Source organism: Stigmatopora argus, chromosome 11, assembly GCF_051989625.1.
Source record: "Stigmatopora argus isolate UIUO_Sarg chromosome 11, RoL_Sarg_1.0, whole genome shotgun sequence".
NCBI lineage: Eukaryota > Metazoa > Chordata > Actinopteri > Syngnathiformes > Syngnathidae > Stigmatopora > Stigmatopora argus.
The window spans coordinates 6,564,520-6,588,075 of record NC_135397.1 but is presented as its reverse complement, the minus strand read 5'-3'; the positions used below and the strand labels follow the sequence as shown (position 1 = coordinate 6,588,075).

Sequence of the window (23,556 nt, the reverse complement as noted above, 5' to 3'; positions counted from 1 at the left end):
GCGTGAAATAGCGTTTTTTAAAGTAATTTAAATAAAAACGATCAAACAATTTAACTATTTTAAAGTTATAAAATCAAACGTGCATTGACAGAGGATTTGAATCATGATAAGTGCCACTGAATTTGGCTGTGACTGAAAAATCGCTAGTTGCTAATAAGGTCATCTTACGCATTGACAATACACACACATGTAATTAATATTTAATTAATTTCGCTTAGACACACAAATAGATGTGCGCACAATAAGGACAGTGTAAATAAACCATCGCACTGGGTAGCAGCCGGAGCGCCAGTGGGCGGGGACTTTCTCCCGGCGTGCTGTCATCGCGCAGCGAGCTGCTGCTGAATGTCTGCGCCCGTTTCAGTCTGGAGGCTCCAGCTGAAAGGGAAAGAAAGGTGCGGGTGCGAGCCCGACTACCACAACTGCCCCGTAGCCGATGAGGATATTTTTGGGTGCAAGAGGCGTCACTCTCGATGCAAGTTAGGTAAGACATACCAAAGAGATTTCTGAGGAAATACATTTAGGTGTTTTTAGCTTCAAACTGTAGAGTCCTTGCGACCGCGAGACGGTTTAGAAACTCTTCATTTTAGTGTGAGAATTGAAGCTAAAGTGACTTTTTGGCCTTATTATTTAAAAAACGATTCGAATTTATTATATTTGGTAGGCATGTCATCATTTTTTTTTTATTGTAGAGCATATTCCTGCTTATTATTAAAATTGAGGGCTGGGTGACAAATACATTAGTAATTTGAAACGAAGTTATTATATTAGATACGGTTTCTACCAAATAGTGGGTCTTTGTTTCTGGCATTGGTGGTGAAGTTTATGTTTATTATTTGATAATGTGACCTGGAATCGCCGTGAAATATTTCTGAATGGTTCGTTTCTTCGGGTCAGTACTCGTTTTGATCAGTAGAGGGCGACAAAGATTTCGTTGTTTCTCTTTTTGAAGGCAATTTGACAATTCAAGTCTGTTTGTCTGGTTGTTTGTATGTTTTTTAATTCAGTCATATTTAACTAGTGTTTGGAAGTATTGCTTTTTTTCTTTTGCATATTTTTGGCTGTTATATTGTCACTAAAATTGGTAAAATAACTATTTTCCTCATCAAGTTAAGTAGTGCTTCAATATAATCTGTCAGTTGCACGTACACAATACGCATGTCTAATTGCTGACTGCCTCTGTGGCCTATGTCCCCTGAGAAACCAAACAAGTCAAGTCATGTTTATCTTCAATCAACCGTACCCGCACCGTCTTCCTCTCGGAAGCGCCACAAGATCTAAATACCTAATAAAGAGCTTCAAACAGTACACTGGAGTTCAAATGCAAATTATCATTGCATAATTTAATAGGTTCTGATTTATCTCCCTCTGGTTTCATAGTCCCATCTCAGCTTTTCAAGTATATTTTCTATCCTTCTACTAGTTTCGTGCATTCATTAAGGCACAATTCTTTTCATTCGTTGACATTTGATGAATGCCATTTTGGTTTCTGAACTCGACCAAATTCTATGCATGCCTTGCATTTTTAATATTATCCATGAAACAGTAAATTATATATTTATTTGTCAGCTGACTAATCTTGGCAGTGGACTAAACAAAAGTTTTGAAGCACTGTTTTTATTTATGTATGGGGTTCATTTACTTCTCGTTTAATGCTCATGTCCAGTTTATTCTATGTCTGTGTTGTACACTGCTGCATACCTTTTTCTTTTTGTCATCAAGATTTAACCACAGATCAGCGTGTACACAAAAAAACACAAACAAACGAGCATTGAGATACAATGTGAACGCTGTTTCAGCTTGAATAAAAGTGCTGTCCCAATAGTGGAAAGCCATGTCCTTGAATAGGAACTGTCTTCTTATCTATTTCTAACATCTTCGGGATGAATAAACAGACAATGAGTCATTGAAGCATATCGTCATGCCTTTCAAAAATAAAGTTCCTTGCACTATGTGTGCTCAAGTGAACAATAAGACACCTGTCAGGTTCATCTGAGAGAAGGCTTCCTGTGACGTGCCCCCAGGACATTTCAAGTTATCATTGCAGGGTTGTTTAGGAAGGTTTGTGGCCTTAGGCAAGAGATACGCCCATCTAGTGTTACATTGTTTTTGCATGTGTTTGAGACACACGACTATTTCCCTATTAAAGATTTTGTTACCATAACGCAAAACTGTTTAGGGAGTGTTGCGTAATGGGAAATTACCTATCAGCTATGTCTAACGAAACTACGGCTTCTTCTTTACCGGTCTCCTCCCCTGTTAGGTTTTCCTACTGTTTGTCTGACTCATTGCGTGTTGTGTGTGCAGGGGCAAGTAAACCTTAAATTAGGTTGTATAGATGTCTCCTGCACCCACTGCATGGGATGAGGATCACCAAAGGTCTGTTCAGACAGGCTGACTGGCAGGGAGTCCCAATATGGCTTCCTAAACCAAGTCTTATTCATTTTAAAAGCAAGCAACAAGCAGCCAGGGATCACATGCTGCCTGCTTCTGTTTTGAGAGGCAGATCTTTTTTTTCTGCTTTTTGTTTGGATTGCAGTCTGGATTTATAGAAGGTTTAAAGCCCAGTTATCACTGTCAGGCAAAGCAGATGCTGTCATTGGGTTGTGCTGTGTTATGAATAAGCCATGTATTCCAACTGGAGTCAGCATGTCAAACAATGAAGGTGCTTTACATTAAGCTTTGCGGATAACTCAAAAATACTACTACATATCGATTCTAAATATCAATATCCATTATCTATGTCTATTCTATAATTAACAATCCCATTCACACGTGCAGTTTGAAGTGTTTAGTTAAAGCAACGTGCATGTTTTTGTCTTAATGTGTGAATACAGAGTGAATAAAGACAATGCCTGAAATTGGATCTAAGGATCCCTTACCTGTGAGGAAGATTTATTGATAATCATGTTGGTAATTAACTGAGATATAAAGCAGCAATAGCACACAGCGGTGCTTTGAGATGGAGGCTGCAAACACCATTAAATTAGCCCTTAATGTCAGATATTGAAATGTAGCTGAATTGATGTCAATCATTGTAATGGTATTACATCCGTAGGTACATCTTGTGCTATCATTTCCCCCACATTATCAAGGAAGATACCAGCCTCTCAAAGGACATGTTTTCTTTCTTTGTCATGAAGAAATGTACTGTGATGAGCTATCATAATATGCACTGCTGGAAGATATACTTTATGTGCTGTCAACATGGCTCTCCTGGTTTATTTGTGTACACTAATCGGTGAGTAATCTGTCTTTACAGATATGGGTAAGCCTAAAGACTATCCTTAACAATTTACAGGTACTTAAAGACCTTTGCTTTTAGACACGCAGAATCCTACTTCATGACTTCATCCTGGAAAAAAAAGTCTACGACACAGGTGTCAAAGTGGTGGGCCGGGGGCCAAATCTGGCCCGCCGCGTCATTTTGTGTGGCCCGGGAAAGTAAATCATGAGTGCCGACTTTCTGTTTTAGGATCAAATTCAAATGAAGAGTATAGATGTATGTTAAATTTCCTGATTTTCCTCCTTTTAAATCAATAACTGTCATTTTTTAATCCATTTTTTCTGTGATTTTAGTTCAAAAATCATTTTGTAACATCTAAAAATATATATAAAAAAGCTCAAATAAACATTGTTTTAGATCTATAAAAAAAACTGAATATTCAGGGATTTTAATCCAGTTCTTTTAATCCATTTATTAAAAAAAAATCTAAATATTATATCTAAAATGGTCCGGCCCACGTGAAATCAAGTTGACGTTAAAGCGGCCCGCGAACCAACCCGAGTTTGACACCCCTTGTCTACGAGGTAGTACCCTGTCTAGTCTTGAGGTTAATGGCACAATTTAACTCTATGTGCAAAATTAGGGCCCTGTAGATGCAGATAGAACCTATCTCATTTTCCAAAAAAGTGTTTTTTTGTTAATTTTAACTACCTGAACTCAGTCTAAAGCTTTAAATGACCAGCTCCTCTTTCTGTGCTAGGTGCACCCAGTGTGATGACTGGAGGGTAGGTTGGCTCAGTTCAGTAGATGGTAAAATGACAAAAGTCAAGTGGTTATCATGCCATTCCTGGTGATGACCCTGTCAACCTCCGACAATTTGCAGCAGGGATTCGTAGAGTCAAAGAATAAGTTGGGGTGCGGTGTTAAAGGGGAGGTTAATGGTTTGAGCCTGCTGCCATCCTTGCCTGCTCATGCCTGGCATGTTTGCCGAGGCAAGGTAAAATACAGCACATCATCGCTACAGCGAGTCGATGGTGCTGACAATGAAAACTGTGTGTCTTTACATAGTGGAATTACTCGACCATAAAAAGGATAATGTCATCTATTGTGGAAGTAGGGCGTCGTTCTGAGACCAGGCCATTACCATGTGGAGGAATGAAACTTAAATGTGTCGCTATCTGTTGACTGGTTTGGCAGAGAAATCCTTTGCCTGTGTTTAAATGGGAATCAAATGCATAATTCCTTTACATTAACAACTTCTCTGTCCTTTTATTATATATATCCTATTATTCCATCCTATTAATAATGAAGCACAATTGGTGGCGGGAGTCATTGTTGTTAATTAATCAACTATGGTTTTTAGTATTATAGCTTGATTTAATGACATAATACAAGTGTGAGCACTCTTGACCAGGTTAGCTCATATTGCTATTTTAAATGTAAGTTCAGGTAACTGGTGACCTCATCTACTATATATTTGCTGAGAAGAAAATGTAGGCCTTGATGTGAGGTGTTTATTTGTTTAAAAGGGCCACAAAACTAGCGATGGACACATTGTGTAGTTCAGCATATGCCAATAATTGCATATACAGAAAGCACCAACATATTGAGTTGCATGCAACCAACTGTATGTATTATTACTATTTGTCATTTGGCCCCATCAGTCATCTCAAATTAGTATTTGTTTTTATAGTGCGATTTTCTGCAAACACCATTTCGGTTCTAATTGACGCTTGAATGACCCTTCATTCTATATAAATCGGAGTCCTTTATTTATCATAAAAGTGAAAATTCAACCAACTAAGGGTCTTTCTACAGCTGTCCTGACAGAGTGTCTCCTAATTCCTCAGTCTTGCTAAACTAACAAAAGCACCAAATTCCATCCGCACTAGTTCAGCATTACACATACTGCTAGTCAGAGTTTTTGAGTATTCTTTGTTTCCCAGAGCCAGCAATTTCAGTACCTACTCCAAAAAGTGCCACACTTATGCACTATGGATTTGCAAACATAGATCAAGCCTGCCAAGATGAATAACCTACACCTCTTTGTCCCTTTGGGGCTCGTTAATGTCCATATCAGGAATGTTGGGAGGAGGGAATGGCCGCTGGAAGTTCCTGACCCTCCCTGAGTGTTTTGTCTCTGTGTCTATTCTTTAACAACAATGGAGTGAATAAGCATTGGCAAGTCATTAACCTGGAGGCCTGGAAAAGTCCTAGAAGCATTCATGAATCTTGTGGTTAACTTGAGGCTGTGGGATTCACTGCGCTGAAAAAATAGGGACCTTTGTGGTTGAAGCCGGACTCTAATGGGAGATAAGAAGGGATTTGGTGTACATACCTCATTCCCACTGTTGCGAATAAGGCCCTGTGACTGAGTTGACAAGACTGGAAGCATGACTCCAGAGATCCAATAGCTCTCTGGCTTATCTTACAGCTCTATACAGTCTACAAAAAAACAAAGTGAAATATAAAAAATCAAACAATCCAGTTACTGCTTCTATTCAATTCACCAATTGACCTAGTTTTAGTATTTGAAGACCTTTATCCCCTCTGACAGGCTGGAATGAAATGATAAAACATGACTGGTAAACTGTTGTAGGTCAGTACTATTGTGTAAATTGCTGAGGCTTGCAAGGAACATTTCAGATCCTTTAGTTATTGTGCAAAGGATAGTAGTATTACTAGTAATCGGCTTTTTCTATGACAAAACATGTTGGTAGACCAATCAAAGAAAGGCGTTTAATATATCAATATGTGCTTAATAGCCACTAAAAGGTACAAAATGCATATTTTTCTTTATATTATGTTCAAATCATGCAAAAATGCAAAGAAAAAAATCACGTTAAGTCTATACACCGAATAAATATGTTTTTTTTCATAATAAGTATGTTCAATGAGTTCATTAAGTTTAAAGGTTAATTTATAGTTTTATAATTACTAATGTTAATTGTTATTTTCACTGTTATTTGAGTGTACTTTGTTTGAGTGAGTATTTTTTACCTAGTATTTATATTTTTGGACCTTTATCAACTGCTGCAGCTTTTATTGGAATTGAATGTCAGGCAAAGAGCCATCAAATGGCATAAATTGGAGGGGAGAAATGTTTTTCATAGAGGTTGATTGTAATTAACTAGTCCAATACAGCAAAGCTGTGACAGATGTGCCATGAAGTGAGCTGCAAAACACGTCTGTGCGTTTGGATTTTGGTGTAACAGACATTTCCACAGTAAGAGGTTTTGACCAAAAGTTTTCATTTCGGTACATAAATAGGGTGAAATAATACTGTTCTGACTTGTGTTTATGTTGAACTGCTCTGCTTTTTGTTTGGGGCTCTATTGGGAATTTGAAAGTCGTGTGGGTATGTGCGATGTTTTACAGGAAGGAACTTTCTCTCTTAACAGCCTTTTATCAATCGTGAGAAAGTGTGTTGTTTTTTCGTTAGGTCCTTTTATGTTCTCAGCTGTCTGACGTGACGTATTAGTGTCAGCCTGGGGTCTGTTAAACTGTTTGTTAAAGCACTGACAAAACACATTGGTAGGAGGATGTCATTTCTCATTGTTTTCACCAATCCATAAATCAGATGGTAATAGATTTAGTTCAATAAAGGCATGTTTTTCTCAGAGTTTTTGAACAACGCATTGGATATTTGCACTTGTATAATCTTGCATTTTGACATCTAGCTCTAACAGGATATGGATTCATTACAAAACTTGTTCATGTATAATTTCATCGTCAAAAGCCATTCAATAATGTGTATTAGTACACATATTTTTAGTACATGTACTTATTGTATTAGCACTCCAAGTACATGCAAGTGCACACATTTGTAGTACGATTACACATGTTTGAAGTGCAACTGGACATACCTGTAGAACTAGTACACATACTTGTAGTGCAAGTAACTATATTTGAGTACACATTCTTGTATTATAGGTAAACATGTGTGAACAATATATGTATAATATATACATATCTCATAATTAGCTGCATGGTGAGATCTGTTGTAAACACAAAATCAAAACAACAACTTTTACAGGCTGACAATTGACTTTTAAAATAAGAAAATCTCACCTTAACCATTGAGAAGTATGTTAGATTTACTTCCCAAAAACATGCTTATTTAATGTCTGTTGAAATATTAGGTCCGTTTAATGAATAAACCACCTCCAATGTGTTTTATTTGCTCAGGGAAAGTCCAGTGGTGTTAGGGAAGCACGCAAAATGAACCGACAATGCACGATCAGTAGCATTTTTATCATAATGGTCACATTGAAGTAGGAATCTTATATATATTTATGTATTTTCTATTCCTCCCTTAAATCAGGACATTATTATCTCAGTTACTGAAACACAAAAATGGTGTTACTTGACTGATAACTACAATATTTTTGGCCTATTTATTATGTACTGTGTGTGTTTTGTTTCGAAGAAGTTAGAATTGCATGAGCATTGGAGAATAATGCAACACTAAGTAGAGAGAAACTGGCACTTGTAGTATTCCCAAGCTCTTTGCATGTGAGTCTGCAGCATTAAAAGCAGCAATTTAGTCAAGCAGTGCTAATTCAATGTTTAAGCAGTATATTCCATGTCACTTGTTTCATTTTTCTCCTTCTTTGTCACGACTTTGACTAGAAGTCACTTTTCGACCGAGGATGGAAGATAGTGATCTGATATGACAGTGGCCTGATTTTTTTCAACCCCTCCCCTCCTCGTTTCTGTCAGTGTGGTCAAGACCAATTGCTCTCTTCCGCTCCTCTCCTCAAGTCTATTGAAACCTGCTGTGGATGTTTGTAAGTGAACCACTATGGGATGGAACGCGGTTGTATGCCGAGCCACATACAAATGGTTTTGTGTGTTTGTTTTGTTAAACTCTTTTAAACCAAGGAGCCAGCCATTCAGGGAAACTCTCGCCAACGATATGATAAGATCCAGTTGATCAGCGAGCTCCTAAGGGTACAGTAGAGTATTTATTCATTTTTAGTTTTCGTTGAAATTGTAACGCCTCCTTTTTTTTCTCCTCTTTGCCCAGACTGTTTTACTGGTTGAATGTGAAAAGACTCTACAGTGTAAACAGGACTGAAGGGCCATAGAGAGTTCACGATGCTCAGCCAGGTGCTTTGAATAGGACCAGAAGGACAGCTGTATAACCACATTAATGTTACAAGTCAAAATCTATATATTTCATTTAGGCAAAGCATACAAACAACAAATATCAAAGTAAACTGGTGTTTTTTTTGCTGACGGTTAGGGACTCACACTTAAATCCAAATCTTTAAATCACTACCATATTGCTTTAAAGTGTGTATATAAGATGTTATTCATGAATTCCATTATCATTTAAATAAACCAGGCTATTGCAGTGAGTTAAATCAAGCTCATGTAAACAAGTGGATTGTCAGCATCCTTGCACAGGATGGTTGGTCATTTCACCAAGGTGATGACATTTTGACTTTTTATGAGGGGGTGCGGAGAAAGTTGCTTGCGTCTTAGTTAATCATGTCCTGTCATCATGTTTAATATACATGGAAAGCAACTCCCACGGACAACGTGAGCTTCTTCCTGGACGAGCTTTAAGCGTAGCATTAGTCAGAACTTTTGTTTATGCCAGAATAACAGCCGTTTTGGTATTTGTTTCCTGTGGGGTTTTGTAAAATCCAAAACATGCACCTGGCTGTGTAAAGAAAAAAAGCCTTTTCATGTAAAGTTGTTGAACAAATATTTGAAATTCAGAGAACGGGATCCTGTTGCGCTGTGCCTAACAATGTTTTATTCATATTTTTTAGACTAAATGTGACTAGAAAGTTTGATTTATGTCACGTTTAGTGCAAGTTTGGTGTATGGGGTAAATTATTTGAATTTGATCCTTGGCAAGTATACCACATTTAATGTGTAAATATTAATGAGCAATGTGGAATGACCTTGATGACCTTGTGAGATGCTAGAACTACATGCAATCCCAAAAGAAAGCACTTTTTACCTTTGGTTTCTGGGGCGAAGGATGTTATTGTTGATTTCCCACTTCCTCTCAATTCATGTAGTTTCCCTCCTGCTTCACATGTCCGCCTCATCAGATCGGTGGGCTCGATCACTTCTCAGGGTTAAAGGTCACTCAGTCACTTGGGGGGCCTCACGTCAGGTCGCATCAGTGCATTGGGTTTTTTTATGGATGGAATGGCTTCATCTGCACTTACTATCTCCCTTGACACATTACCCATTTAGCTTTCAGAAAGAGCGGAACAGGTACATGCGTGGTGCTGAATGGGGAAAAGAAACAAGAATATTGACAGGGCTTCCTCACTGATGCCCTTTTCAAGGTTGCTCGTCTAGATGTCTATCTCTCAATTCATATAAAACACAATATACAGTCCACAATGTATACCGACCTGTAATTATTGGACTTAAGAGGACTTACTTTAGTCAGAAGAAAAGCTAGTGTGTGGCTAAGCTGCTACTTTTAAACTGAATTCCACCATCAAAGAAATAATATCGTTTTCCGTTCGTGGTGGTCGGACGCACATTTTGATGGGGAACTTCTGTGTTTGCATTTGGGTGTACTTATGTACCTAGGTTTGGGTGGCTCCCAGTAGGGGATTAGTCTTTGACACCCCTTTAGAAGCCAAACCTCAGTTTAACACACCCACCCACCACATGCCATGCCAATTGCAGCTGTTGTGCCTCATTGCTAGAGATGTAGAGAATGCCTCACACTCTGCAATTAGAGCTGCAGATTGCTGAATAGCGCACATTGCAATGCCATAAAATGACACTTGGTCCCCTTTCTGCTCTTGAAAACAAGGAGCAAATAGAAATTGATGAAAGTCAGTCATGGCAAACTGGGCCGCTCTGTTTCAGGGCTGACAGAATGCGTTCTGTGCAAGCTGCTCTTTGCAATGTGCTGTTACACTGTCTAAAGAAAAGCAAATGGTGAAAAAGGCCTCATTGATGGGGTGGCTTTCTCACGCCTGACTGAGAATGTTCGCTTTCCATCCAGTCAAGTGGTGCATTGTGATCTCATCCAAAGACATGCAAATATATGAAACAGATGCACAACCTCTTTTTGCCGGTATGTCATCAGCTGTAATCCCCCACAACGATGAGGACCGTGTTGTGTGGACTGAGCTATGCGTATGTGTTAACAAGGGAAAATCCATGTCACCTTGGCACATGTGATAGACGCTCGCCTTTCACGGGCTTTATTTATTTATTTTTTCAATAAGGCTGGATGCTCAAGGTAGATAAATGGGAGCTTTTGTGGCCTTTGCCAGAGGGAGAACTAAACAATGCAAGGACACACACAGAGCATGGTCTTTTCAAGAGAAAACTGCTAAAAGAAGTATTTCTATAGCCCCTCCTTCCTCCTTTACTTACTTCTGCCTCATATTCACCTCCCAAATGGTCTTCCTCCTCCATGAGAACAGAGCCTCACTCTCAAAATGTTCCCATAAACGGGCACGGGGAATGGAAATAACTCTGGCTATTTCCCATCTCTACCCCTTCACTGACTTATTACTGAGCTCTAGCCACTACATGTGCTCACTACCCCTGATAATGCACTTTGCTTTATATTTCTGCTATTGTGTTTTAAGTCCACTTTTTTTTAGTATTTTTTGTCAAAGTGCAATTGCATGTTGTTGTTGTTTTTATCTACCATCAGGGCAAATTGGTCTGCTGTTTCTGTGTTGGCCCGGTTCCCATATTGATCTGTACTTGGCACATTAGTTGTCTGGATTGGTCCCTGGCTTGTCTGCATGTTACCAATTAGGGAAAATTAGAAAAAGTTGCATGATTCTACAAAACATAGGAGACACACGATTTTTACATTTTTTTCGGACCTTGATTGATTACGGAGTAATTTATTGTAGTCAAATATAATGCTACAGTTGTGACTTTGAAAGTAAATTTGTTTTGACTATAAGCAAAGAAAATCACCTTGGTCACGTCTATCTATAGATTTATGTTTAGTTGTTAGCCCCAGTTTTTCTACTCCTCTTTCCCTGGCCAACATGATGGTCTGCTACGAGAAGACGTGCTCCTCCATGGTGAGGGAAGGATTTGACTGATTGGAAATCTAATCCTTCAATCGTGACAGTTTCATTCTCTAATGAAAAATCCTTCAATAACGACAACAAAATAGAAACAAATGACATATTCAATATGGTGCTTGTCCGGCTTCAGTAACATGCTATAGCCCTTGACAAATGGAAAAACCTTTTATGCGATATACGACTTGCTATTTTTAAACACTCATTCAACTACACATGAAAGACATCTTACTTATTGTACATGCATAAAACTGAACCAAACTTTCAAAACAATCTACAGCACTATTACCATTCAGATTTTTTAAAAAGTTCTGTTTTATTCTGTCATTTACAACTTTGGACCTTGTTCCCATACTGCAATTGACAATATGGAAAATGTCATTTTCCCTCTGGGTCTTTACTACCCCCACCCACATTATCAGAATATCACACCTAATCTGGCGTCAATCCCCTCTCTTGTTTGCCAAAAATCCAATGAAAGGCATCACAATGACGCAGATCATTGAGTGTTAATTTAAACCTCACAACTGTGTGTGTGTATGTGTGTGACCACTTTATTGTTTTGTTTGTGGAGGAAACTTCACATCTTATTCTTCAAATGTCAGCGTAGACTGTTTTCCGCTAATTCATGCCAAAGTCTGGTTTGTTGGCTGTGGTAAAATCCAATAATACTCAATGGTTTTCTCCTGATATTAAACATGTGTTTGCAATTTATTGAAATATGCAGCTATACAAACAGCTATATGACCATATGGGCATGGATGAATACATCCTAAATGTGGCAGTTTCCCCAAAACAAAAACAAACCATTTTCTGGAGCCATGTCATGCTGACAGGGACCGACCCTTGACCACCACTTTCCCATCCTCACACATGGTTGTGTGCAAGAAAGTGAGAAAGTGTTTTGAATGGGGGGTTTTCACATCTAGAAAGCTCTAATTACTTTCCCATCTGTCCCCTATAATTATTATTTATTTAGACTCTTGTTTTTTTTTCTGTCCCCTGCTTGATTATACCAAAATCTATGATTGATGTGTCACTTGTTTTTTCCCACCCCGATGTATTTTGGGTGATCTTCCAATATAGCTGTTTTGAAGGATTGCACATTATTCCATTGTAAATGACAAAAGATCTAAGATATAACTAAAAAAAGGACATTTTTCTATATTTGTTTGTTGTCTTCAATGGGTTTATTCCTTTCATTGCACAACTCTTCTCAAATATTCTCTGTTCATCTCTGCGCCACTCTTCTCTTTCCCTCCCTTTACTTGTCTTTGTTCATAAAGGACGTCTGCTGTCACTCATGGCAAAAAATAAAGTTGCCTAGCAACCAGATGAAGGGACGCAAGCCACTCTTTACTCTCCACTGCCTCACCATGTGCCTACAGCCCCCTTGTCTTTCATGCTCTCGTACGTTGAGTGGCATTGGAATTGAACGATGAATCCAAACAACACTCAGAGAACAAACTAAGAGGTGGATGAAGGGATGGATTAGAGTGCCACTGTTTTGTCTGTTTTCTTTGCCAGCTGTTCAAGCTCACTGCTGGAGGAAAATACCATTTCCCTTTACAGCACCTCTTCCACTCTGCATAACTAAGAACATTGTCCTTCCATGCTGTTATCAGCAGGACTAAAAATACTGGACGGAAAATACGTTGCCTGCCTGCCTATCGTCTCTCATACTTGTTTTGGTGGATATGGGCTCCTTTGGTTCTATGTGGATTCCTAAATGGATACAGATGGAATCAATCAGGCTAAAATAATATTTTTTATGCGTTATTCTGCCTGTTTTCGTAGGGTTTCCTTTTTTTCCCACATAAGCTTGCTGTTTCTTTGTCTACAGTGTGTAGTCTTACCGATTTTGGTCAATTGACAAAGTTGTTGTATGTCGACGGGAAAAAGTTAAAAGTCCAATTGCCTCAATTCAACCTCTTGTAGCTCAGAGTAAACCTGATGTGCTATTTTTAAATTCCTTATTTGCATTTAGATGTGATGGGTATAAACAACCCCCCCTAACTTTGCATATGTCCATTTGTAACATGTAAAATTTGTGTTAATATAGGCCATTGTGTTTCCATTTCTATTTAAATGACCAATTAGACTCAATTTTCCAGGTGAAAATGAGAAATATTCTTAAATCTGTGTGCTACTTCACAGGCTTGACTTGAATAGTTTGTGTGTCTGCTAAGATTTAGTGACAAGAAAATTTAAGTGTTACCTCCTGGGGCTTCCCAGTCCTCAAATAAAACTCCTTTCTTCCCTTCAGTCAAATCAAAGCCTGCAGAGTCTGGATCAAAGAGAACGTGTCTCAAAGACACGTACTAGCTGCCGTTCATTCATTCAGCTTGATTAAAGTCTGTCATTTCCTGCTATTATCATGCTCCCACCTCCAACCAGTCAGAGACAGAGCAAAGCAATCATGAGGAAGTAGTTGGAATAACTCCGTTTACTGTTTAGTTTTTCCATTTAAGAACACTAAACGCAATTATGTCTGACCCTACAAGGATTACGATATAAATCAAAACTCAAGTAACGATGACTTACTCCCAATTAACTTGCTTCTCATACAGTAAACCTACCAAGTTGGATAATGTCAAGAATATCTGCATTTTGTGCAAACCCGAGCGCACATAACCTTCCCATCAAATCATTTAACGGGCAAATGGCCGTTTCCTTTGCAAATGGCTGTGAAAACAGCAAACATACTTGTTAAGAGCAGGTGTGTGGGCCTGCGTGAGAACTTCGCAAGAAAAACAACAAAGGCGCATCACGTGATTGTGTTTCTTGCCAAAATACCTTCACACAGCCACTGAAATCAGTGAAGATCCATTACTGTACTTGCAAACATCAAATTCTAAATCCACATACACTGCATAGACTACGCGTCTAGAAGGGAACATTGCGCTGATCTGTTTTCATCTTGCTTTCTAATTACATTTCTTTAACGAGGCTGCACCGAAACCACGCAAAGGAAAGTGTTTTGAAAATGGAACACTCGTATAAACATTAGAAATAGGGATTTTTCTGGAAGGACACCATATTTACAGCTCGAAATAATATCTGAAGTTGATTCTGCAAACTCTGCTTGGAATATATGTAAGAAAGCAGCTGTGCTTTGGTTATTAAAGCACAGATGGTAGTTGTGATGGAGTTTCGCAGTGAAGCCTCCTGCTGATAGGACACTGCCTTTTACTCCAGCTCAACCTTTTACAACTACTGCCAGATCTCAATATGCTAGGTTGTGGGTTCAATCGTTTTTTTGTTTGCGAGAAAACTTCCCTGGATTCTCTGAGTCCTCTGATATTATGAATCCCCCTCAAAATTGACAGCCTTTTTACACTCTCAGACATTTGCTCACACAGTTGTTCACAAAGGGGTAAACCTCTCCCCATCCAGCCTTTCTGGGATGTTATGTTTTTATCCAATCATGAATACTTGTCTACAGTAACCTGTCCACCACTGGAATGTTTCAAACAGGTGTTTTGAGTTGTTTTTCCCACATAAAATGTTAAATGCAATGAATTGCAACCATCAAATTGAATGGAGTTGTTTATTTTTTTTAAGTAAAGTAAACACGCACACACATTTGACATACTATCCATTTATCTAACACAATTAGCCCAGAAATGCAAGTAAACCGAGAAAATGTATGCATTTTTCTATATTTTAATTTCAAATTAATGTATGTCAAGCATACTCTACTTAAGCCACAAATCCCAAGAAAAAAGTAGGTAAATGAAATGTTAATTATTTTGAACATCTATTTCTTAATTCATTCATTTTTTAGCCTTGTATCCTTATGAGGGATCCCAACTATGGTACACACCCTGAATCTGTACTGGCCAATCACAGGTAATGTATTTTAAAATGGTTTAAAATATCCTTTGTACCATGTACAATATTATTTTTCACAAGACAGCCATACTGCATGTCTTTTGTCTTTTCTAACTTCAAATGTCAGCCGTCAAATGGAATTTTGAAGGTCACGAGCTTGACCTGTGCATCTTTACTCAAGAAAGATGTGAATTTCCCTCATCCTTCCTGTCAAGCAGAGGAGCTCTGAATGTCACCCAAGCCCAGCACCCCCAACTTCCCAACCTCAACACCCAGCAGCATTCCTCCCCCCAGCTAGGGAAGCCACCTACTTTCTCTTCCATATGCTAATGCCAGTGTCGCATTCAGCTGTTGGTGGGTTTGTCACGGGGGAGCAGGGGAGTGAATTGTATGCATTAAGGGGCAGCTGTATGCAGTTTGCCGAATTGACTGGCTGATGGCTGCCAGACTTGTCCTTTAATTACTTTTAGCCTCTTATTACTCAAGCGTTCACCAAACTTTTGGAGCACACGACTTGGCGCTGTAGACACTCTTTAGGTTCATTTATTTTACTTTTATTATTATTTAAACCTGTCATTCATAGTTTATATAGTATATCATCCGTGGTGCTTTTGGGTGGTTTGGACTCAACAAGTGGCAGATGGATTTAATGCAGATAAATGTCAACCCCTCTGTGGGCCAATTATCTTGGTGGCTTTTGGAGATTTATCTACTTTTTTCTTGGGATTTGTGGCTCCAGTAAAGAAGAACTTTTTATGTGAGTAAACCTGACTATGCTTGAAAATATAGAAAAATGCATATATGATCTCGGTTTACTTGCATTTCTGGGATAATTGTGTTAGATAAATGGATAGTATGTCAAATATGTGTGTGTGTGTTTGTGTGTTTTGGCACAGGCAAATGAAAATGTTCTTGCGTTGTTAATAAATGTGATTAATCCACATCTGTGTTTACTTGTGTCCACCTCTCTTGCCTTCGCATTTTCAGTTTGAAAAAACCCTATTGTCAGCATCGGCGCATTCTGTTAGTGACCCGAGGGCTGAATCTTTTCTCCAAAGCTGCCAGATTTGTGTCAACAACACCAAAGTGTGAAAAAAATATTTGGAAAAGAAAAGAACTTGCCATCATTGTGAATGCATGAGCAGATTCCGAGTGACTCTCCTAGCTTGACATGTTTGGATATTACTTCACTTGTATACTATGGGCTTTCAGATGCTGAGATGTGTTTTTGTTGTGCTGCATGTGGTGGGATTAGCATAAAAGTGAAGAAGGCAGACCTATTATTCTTTGAAAGTTTTTGTTGTGGAACATTTCTGATGATTAGTCTGACAGTTTTATTATTTGGATCACATCGGATGGTAACAACCTGCAGATAACTCTCTAGGGCAAATGCAAGTGTTTAAATTTTTGGTGGAAGTGGCTTTTTGGAGAGGTCTTTTTTAAATGTATACCCCCAGTAACATAAACATATCATATCATGGGCTCTTTTGTTAGAAATACCTTACTTGTGAATGCTTTGTGAATTCTATAGGTCTCTGTTTAACATATCAAGGCCAACATTGTGCTGTTTATCTCCAGATCACTATATATCAATGTTTGAGTGAGGTAATAAGGTGCACACAATCTACAGAATTCTTAGCCGATAACTCAATTATTCCACATCTTGGTCCGAGTGAGGATTTCTTACCTTATTTATAATTCGACCATTCAGATAAGGGATCCCACACTGTCGTTTTCCATACCCTCCAGTGGTCAATGTTGCCCCTTGGTAGTGCAATATGGATCAACCAGTTGAGTGCAGTTTAGTTCTGGGTAATTTGCTTCGTCAGTTGTGCACCATTTGCTTTGCAACCACAGCCACTTTTGTGATCATAAATCTTATAGTTGCTTACTTAGCGCCATTCTAATAAAAATTGCAAAATGTATTACTTGAGCATGTGTTCAAGAAAATAATTAAACTTCTCACTGGCCAGTTGACAGCTTGCCCTATTTGCAAAACGAGATTGCCATTCTCACCATTTCTGGCCTGTTTCTCGCTTCTTCCTGGGGAGTGCACTGCCGACAGGCTGTCATTATGGAAGTAGCTGGGTGGGAAGCTGGCGGCTGGGGATCAGATGAAGGGGAAATGTCTGACCATGGAAACAGATAGTGGTTTTATTCTGGCGACCCATTAGGTCACATCAAAACTTGAATGTACCTCTCAGTCTCCCCATCGGAGCGAGGGCTGTTGTGGCTTGCCCCCACTTTGGAGGACAGATGGTCCTTTTTGGAATGGGGCCACAGTGTCGTCCGTTCTGTTTACAGGGGCTGTGCTGGAGCAACTGAAGATGAACATGGTCTCCTTCTGTTGTGAACATATACAGGAAACACCACCAGTAAGAACAGGGAGTAACAAGAAAACTATGCATGTCTTAGCCATGGTACCAATCCTTCACTTGTTGCATTAAAATTCAATTCAGGAATGGTTATCACAGTTGTTGTAGCTTCTTTGTAGTCATTTGTCAATACTAGAATTTGGTCTTTTCACTTTATCACCCACTGCATTAAGGTTCCTTAGTGTGGCAGCGCTTTGCTTTGTTCTCGTGTGAATAAACAAGGAAAATCTGTCTGTCCTGACTATTTTAATTCCCAGCTCCCCCTGAAACAACTATAGAACAATGGCAATGTGCTGCCTGGCAGGCGCTGGGCAGATAGCCAGCTGGCCGGCCAAACAGCTAGGAGAGTCCCTTATTCAATCAGGCCAGGAGGAGGCTTGATGTTCCCCATTGCTCACAGCACCTATCAAATCCACTCCTGTGCTATTTTGGAAGACAAAGAACATTGCATTTTCTTCCTTATATCTTTGGGCCACACCCTGCGATAATGTGATTGATTACATTAAGCGAAAGGATTGTCGTCAAACTAGGATTTGATGGATTACCGGTCATAATTATGTTCATCGTGGCCCGTAAAGGTCGTCATTGGCCGCCGTCTCAATATTGTTAGAATTTAATAAATTACATTCTGAAGCTGATGAATGAAGTGTCATGTTTTCATTAGAGGGAGACAGTGACAATTGATATAATGGATGCAAATCTGAACAAGATACAAAGGCTTTCCGGTATTTCTGCCGTCGTCTTTCATCCATCGTTTGTCAGCTGGGTTTGAGTAAAATTGTATTTAACCATCCATAAGCCATGTACGATCAGAATTAAAACGCTATCGTAAATGATCTGTTCTCACTTCAAGTTGCAAGATTTTTGCCCAAACGTGAACATTTTAATTTAGTTTGGTTTTCCAAATCTAACGTTGGCCTCGTTTTGTGTTCATATAAATCAGATATGTATCTGGTGTGGCTAAAGTATGAAGCCTCATGTTGCATTCAGCACCGTTCAACAAATCTGCTAGGTCTGCAACAGATTGCTTTTTAGCACCTCCGAGTCAGTTCAGGCAGAAAATCCTCTAAATTGGCACATATTCATACATATAGACTCTACCACTACATTGAAGGGATTTTTGTTTCTGTTAACTCCTGTTACTCGACTCGATGTATTAATATTCTTTCCCTTTGGCGCACTCGAATCATACACAAGAGTACCCTTTTTTCTCTGTAACCGATTGAGCACATGTAGCTACTGAGATTTAAAAGAGCAGTGGGAATGTAGTTTCTCTCTGTAAATACTCGCTGTTCCTTGAACCAAATTAAAGGGAGTCCAATCACGGGTAACCCATGTGCTTTGGACTCCTCTGAAGCCAGCACATTCCAGTTGGAGCTGCTGCTGGCTAAAAAACTCCCAGAGGCAAATACACTTGTTCATGTCCTTTACTCCCATTATAAGGCCCATTTGAAACAACCGCCAGCCCATACCGCAAAGTCTAAGGCGAAACAAATGGCTATCTTTTGTCAAGTTTTACGCTTGAGAGCACGAATGTTGACCGATGAGGTGTGGTGAGATCCCTGCTGTGCGAGGCAACGACCTTTACTTTGCATTACTACCGACGGCTTATTGTATTTCTACTGTTTCAGTGCTTCCATCTGTAGATGTCTCAGTAAGTTTTCCATGGCTTTTGGCTGTATTTATGCTGAATTCCGGTATCCGTCAATTTCCTTTTTGTGCAGATTCCTGTCTAATCCTCTAGATTCCGAGGAAAACCATGAATTTTATGCAGACAGAGCGTGCAATGTCTTTTTTGAAGCTTTTGCAAGAGCAAAGACTTTTACAGACGCTACAGAGTTTGTTTGATGTGATCTCCCATAAGTCGATGCACCTGGGGATGGGCATTAGCCGATCTGGGTATTTTCCTAGTGAAAGCAGGCACACTAGGAATTATGAGAGAGTCAGTGTATATACGCTCTGCTTTGACCTCATTTTTTAAAATTTATTTTTTTTATCTCTTCTGCTTATTGTTCTTTGTCTGGCCTGGGGGCAGCCAAGGTCAGTGTGTGCTGTGTTGTAAACAAGAAGTCTCTGGCTCCTGCTGGTTTCCTCTATTCAGCCTGTCTTTAAATAATCAATAAAACACACATGCATACATTCCAAGACTAACCTGTATTGTCCTCTTACCTTTAATGGTCGGATTATATGTTTTTAGTGATTCGTGTCTAAGTGAGAAAAGAAATGTCATGTCAGAGTGCTTGGTTGACAACGGTGGTCAGTGTTCATGAGTCGTTGCTGTTTTTTTAATGAAATTACACGACTGTACTGTATATTAGTATACAATGGAAATTTCGAGTGTATTTGGGGATTCTGGTCAAGCTCATTGTTCAGATTTGGGATTTCTTCTAAAGATAACGGTAAATAACCTGTCGTGTTTATTAGTCTCTTCCTTAGTTCTTCAACAAACACTCCATATTGAGGCTGGCATTTGTTCTGGGATAAGAGCTCCAAAACAATGAGGGGAACAATCAATACAACGACTGGAAATTGTGAACAAAACAACTAAAAGACTGGAAATTAAAGGATCTGCTTCCAATGGGGTATTTCAAACAATTAAAGTCTTGGCAATAAGATCTTTGTTTGTAAATGTTTCTAAATAGTACTATTAATCATTTTTTGTCTGAACATAGTTCATCTGTGCCGCCATATGTTGCCCATGAGTCACATGAAAAAGTGTCCAAACCATTGCTGGTCTTTTATTTTTAATTTTTGTGCGAATAAAAAAATATTATGGAGGAAAAAACTGAATATGAATCAGTTGCTGTGTCTTTTCTCTGGACACTTTTTCCTGAATTAAATTTTAGGCATTGACTGGATGATATAAAAAGGGTCATCAGGTTGAGGAGCATCATCCCAGCAACTCGAAAAGCTTTTTTGTGCACTGCCAGGAATGGATCGATATAATCCTGTTTCTCATTTGGAGCTTTTTGCTTGTCTTTGTTGTGACTGTACCTGTCCTGTTTGTTTGACAAAGGACATCTCGAATCATATATTTGCTCTGAGCTATGCTAGACAGAATGCATTTCAAATTAGGTTTATTGCATCTCAGCCTGATTCGGTTGTGGTTTAATGGAGGGTTGCATCATTCCCATCTGTATGTGCATTAGTGCTATCAAGGTGCCAAACGACCCTTCTATAATATTCATTTTTAATTCAATATGCACTATGTACACTGCCTTGTCTGACCCTTGCCTTGAACATTTTTAATTACTTGAACATCAGGAGCAATTTCTTTTACTTTCACCTTAATTAAGGTCATCAATTTATAGCTATGGTGTTTTAAGGACTTAACATTTCAAGACGCAATAAACCAGAAACTAATTTCACTGGCTTTCCACAGCTCCCTCAATGACGTGACCCCACTCCACCCCCTTTATTCACACCAGCTTTTATCGTCTTCACGTTATTCCCCACTGGCCATACTAGCACATCAGGGCTGTTTTGTTGGTGGTCTACCCACAAAGAGACGGTGGAGTAAGATGATCAGTTTCTTCAATCCTCACATATGCAAATGAAAGAGGAGAAAGATGGATTATGTTTTTTTTGGCTATAATATTGTGTCAACATTTTCTGTGAACCGAGACTTAAAGTATTGAAATATCCCTGAGATTAAAGTAGGCATCGTTTTTCAATGTGACATCAGGTTCAATTCATTTCCAACATTTTGGGAACTCCATAACAGTTGAAAATAAGGAATTCCTTTTTTTGCGCAGAACTTTGATCTTAGAGCGGAGGGTTTAAGACAGATTAAATGACACATGTTCATCAAAAAGGTACAAACTTTGTCATGAAATGGAATCAAAGCACACCGGGTCGTTCGTTTTTTTGCAGTCACGCTGCCTCATCTATTTTCAAATGTTTGCCACATGTTGGGAAAAGATCCCTTTGCAACTGGGACTTTTGTTTGGCAGTCATGTTGCGGTATCAAGTTGATGAAATTTGAAGATGATAAAGTAAATAATACGCATCCGTTTTCCATGGCTCTTAACTTCATGATGGTCGTATTTGACTTAGAACAAGATGTTTGTGAGACATTACGTTTGGACGGTATGCCCTAAAAATAAAATCTGCATTTATACGTTCTTTTAGTTATCCGTGCATTGTTTAAGTATCTCACAGGGTTTGAATGTCTGCAAAACATTGACTTTGTGTACTCTAGCATAGATAGGTTTTAAAAAGGTACAACCCACTGTGTAATCAGGCCATATAGTAATCAAAAGTGCTTTCATTTTCATTTTCAAGGAAAACTTTACCTTATGGTACCTCATACAATGCAGCTTTGAAGGACTGATTCTGTACAAAATTTAAAACCGAGCCCCCACAGAGTTTGTAGGGTGAAACATAAACACTATTTGCGGCGTAATTGTGATCTCATTCGACTGTGGAGTGACATGGAACGTTGCTTATTGTTTTAATTGTGGGTTTATGAAAGGCTCAAATGGTCAGTGAAGCACAAGCAACATGCCCTTGGGTTTGTTTGCTTTACGCTTGGATTTTCCCCTTCTTGGCGGTTCTTGATGAACATTGTGTGACACATCCAAATATCTGACTAGCCATAGCCTGTCACCATGAAACACTCAAAGGCCGATAATAAAAGCACCGAACATCTTGGAAATGTGCTTCCCGTTGCAGTGCTGCCCGAATCACTATATGATGAAGTCCATGAGGTGGAAAATTGGTGTAATCATCTTGGCCTCTAACCTACATTGCACCCTAATTTGGCTGTGGGAGGAGCAGATGATTGCATCAAGGCTTGGCCTCTGCCTTTAGAGGTCAAAACATGTTGAGGACAAAGCTGACTTCTACTTCCTGTCTACTTTTAACAGAGGCGCATTAATATTGCTCAATTACACCGAGCTTTATTAAAGATAATTGGTCATGATCACAGGTCGATATGACCTCACGGTTTAAAATAGCTAAACAAACATGTTTGACCTTGCTCCCGGGGCTTAAAAAAAAGAAAGTCGAGGATGTTAAACATATGAAGAAATATATAAAGACAAATATTTATTATCGACCAGCAAGCATAGCGGTCCGTGTAACTGAAATGCATGAAAGTCAATAATCTTAAATTCAAATGTTACACCCACCGCCCACACACACACAAACACACACACAGACGCACACACACGTTCCTGCACTAAATCAAAACCACAACGATGAATTAAGCGGCTGTGTGTCTGTTTATATGTCATTGGCGTGTTGGTGTGCAGCGGTTGTTTGGGCAATGTAAATAAATCCATATAATTTATATAGGTCACTCAAAGATAAACATAAAAATCATACACTACATGAACTAAATCTAAATTTAGAAGGGGTGGATAGATGTTATTTATCCTCAAGGGAAATTCAATTTTCCTCCTAATCTCTAAAATGGATAACATATAAAAGTAGGCCAGCTGTATTGGAAGCGTACTTGAAAAAATGTTATACAAAAAAACTATATGAAAGCATTTACTATTTAATATAATGCTTGAAATAGACACTCACGCGTTGATCATTTTAATTAATTTTGAATACCAGTAAATGGTTTCCGCAGATACGCAATAAAGAATGTGTTCAGATATTCATTTTAGAGCATAAAAACATTAATAATGACGATATGAAGAACAGTAGAGATAAAAATCTATCTATTTTGTGTTCAGTGACTTCCACTGTTACTTAGTCATACTGCAGATGTAATTAATAATGAGTTTGTCATAGCCAGCTGAAATTATGTATTGCCTTGGCAAAGAAAAATAGTGTACCACTACAAGATGAGTCTGATCCTATCCCTCTAAATTGATCGTGATGTCTATCTAACACCAGCCAATGAAAATTAATTTAGCCACTCTATTGGGAAGGACTTTTATAGCTGCTTGGTGTAAAATGGGACTGAAAATTGAGATAATCAAAAGTGCAATCATTGAACTCAGACTGGATCCGACTAGTTATTGCCTTTTTTTTAACGTTATCATTAAACTAGAAAGGGCAAAAAAATATGGACTGTTAACTTTTATCATCCTCCCTCAAAACTAAATGATGGAATCATAGAAGA

The 23,556-nt window shown here is 38.7% G+C and overlaps 1 protein-coding gene and 1 long non-coding RNA gene across 9 annotated transcripts in view; one reads left to right on the top strand and one right to left on the bottom strand.

The window, feature by feature from the left end:
* Window positions 1-323: 323 nt before the first annotated feature.
* LOC144084562 (signal-induced proliferation-associated 1-like protein 2) overlaps window positions 324-23,556 on the top strand; it is a 61,627-nt gene continuing 38,394 nt past the window's right edge. For all 8 annotated transcript variants that reach the window (XM_077613122.1, XM_077613118.1, XM_077613117.1 and 5 more), the window contains exon 1: window positions 324-484. The gene's annotated coding sequence lies outside the window, so the exon portion shown is untranslated. The remainder of the gene's footprint in view (window positions 485-23,556) is intronic.
* LOC144085046 (uncharacterized) lies at window positions 4,964-13,600 on the bottom strand. Its single transcript, XR_013303998.1, has 3 exons — window positions 13,487-13,600; window positions 9,204-9,480; window positions 4,964-5,671 (listed from the first exon to the last, which is right to left on the bottom strand). It is a non-coding gene; the product is annotated as an uncharacterized LOC144085046 (long non-coding RNA).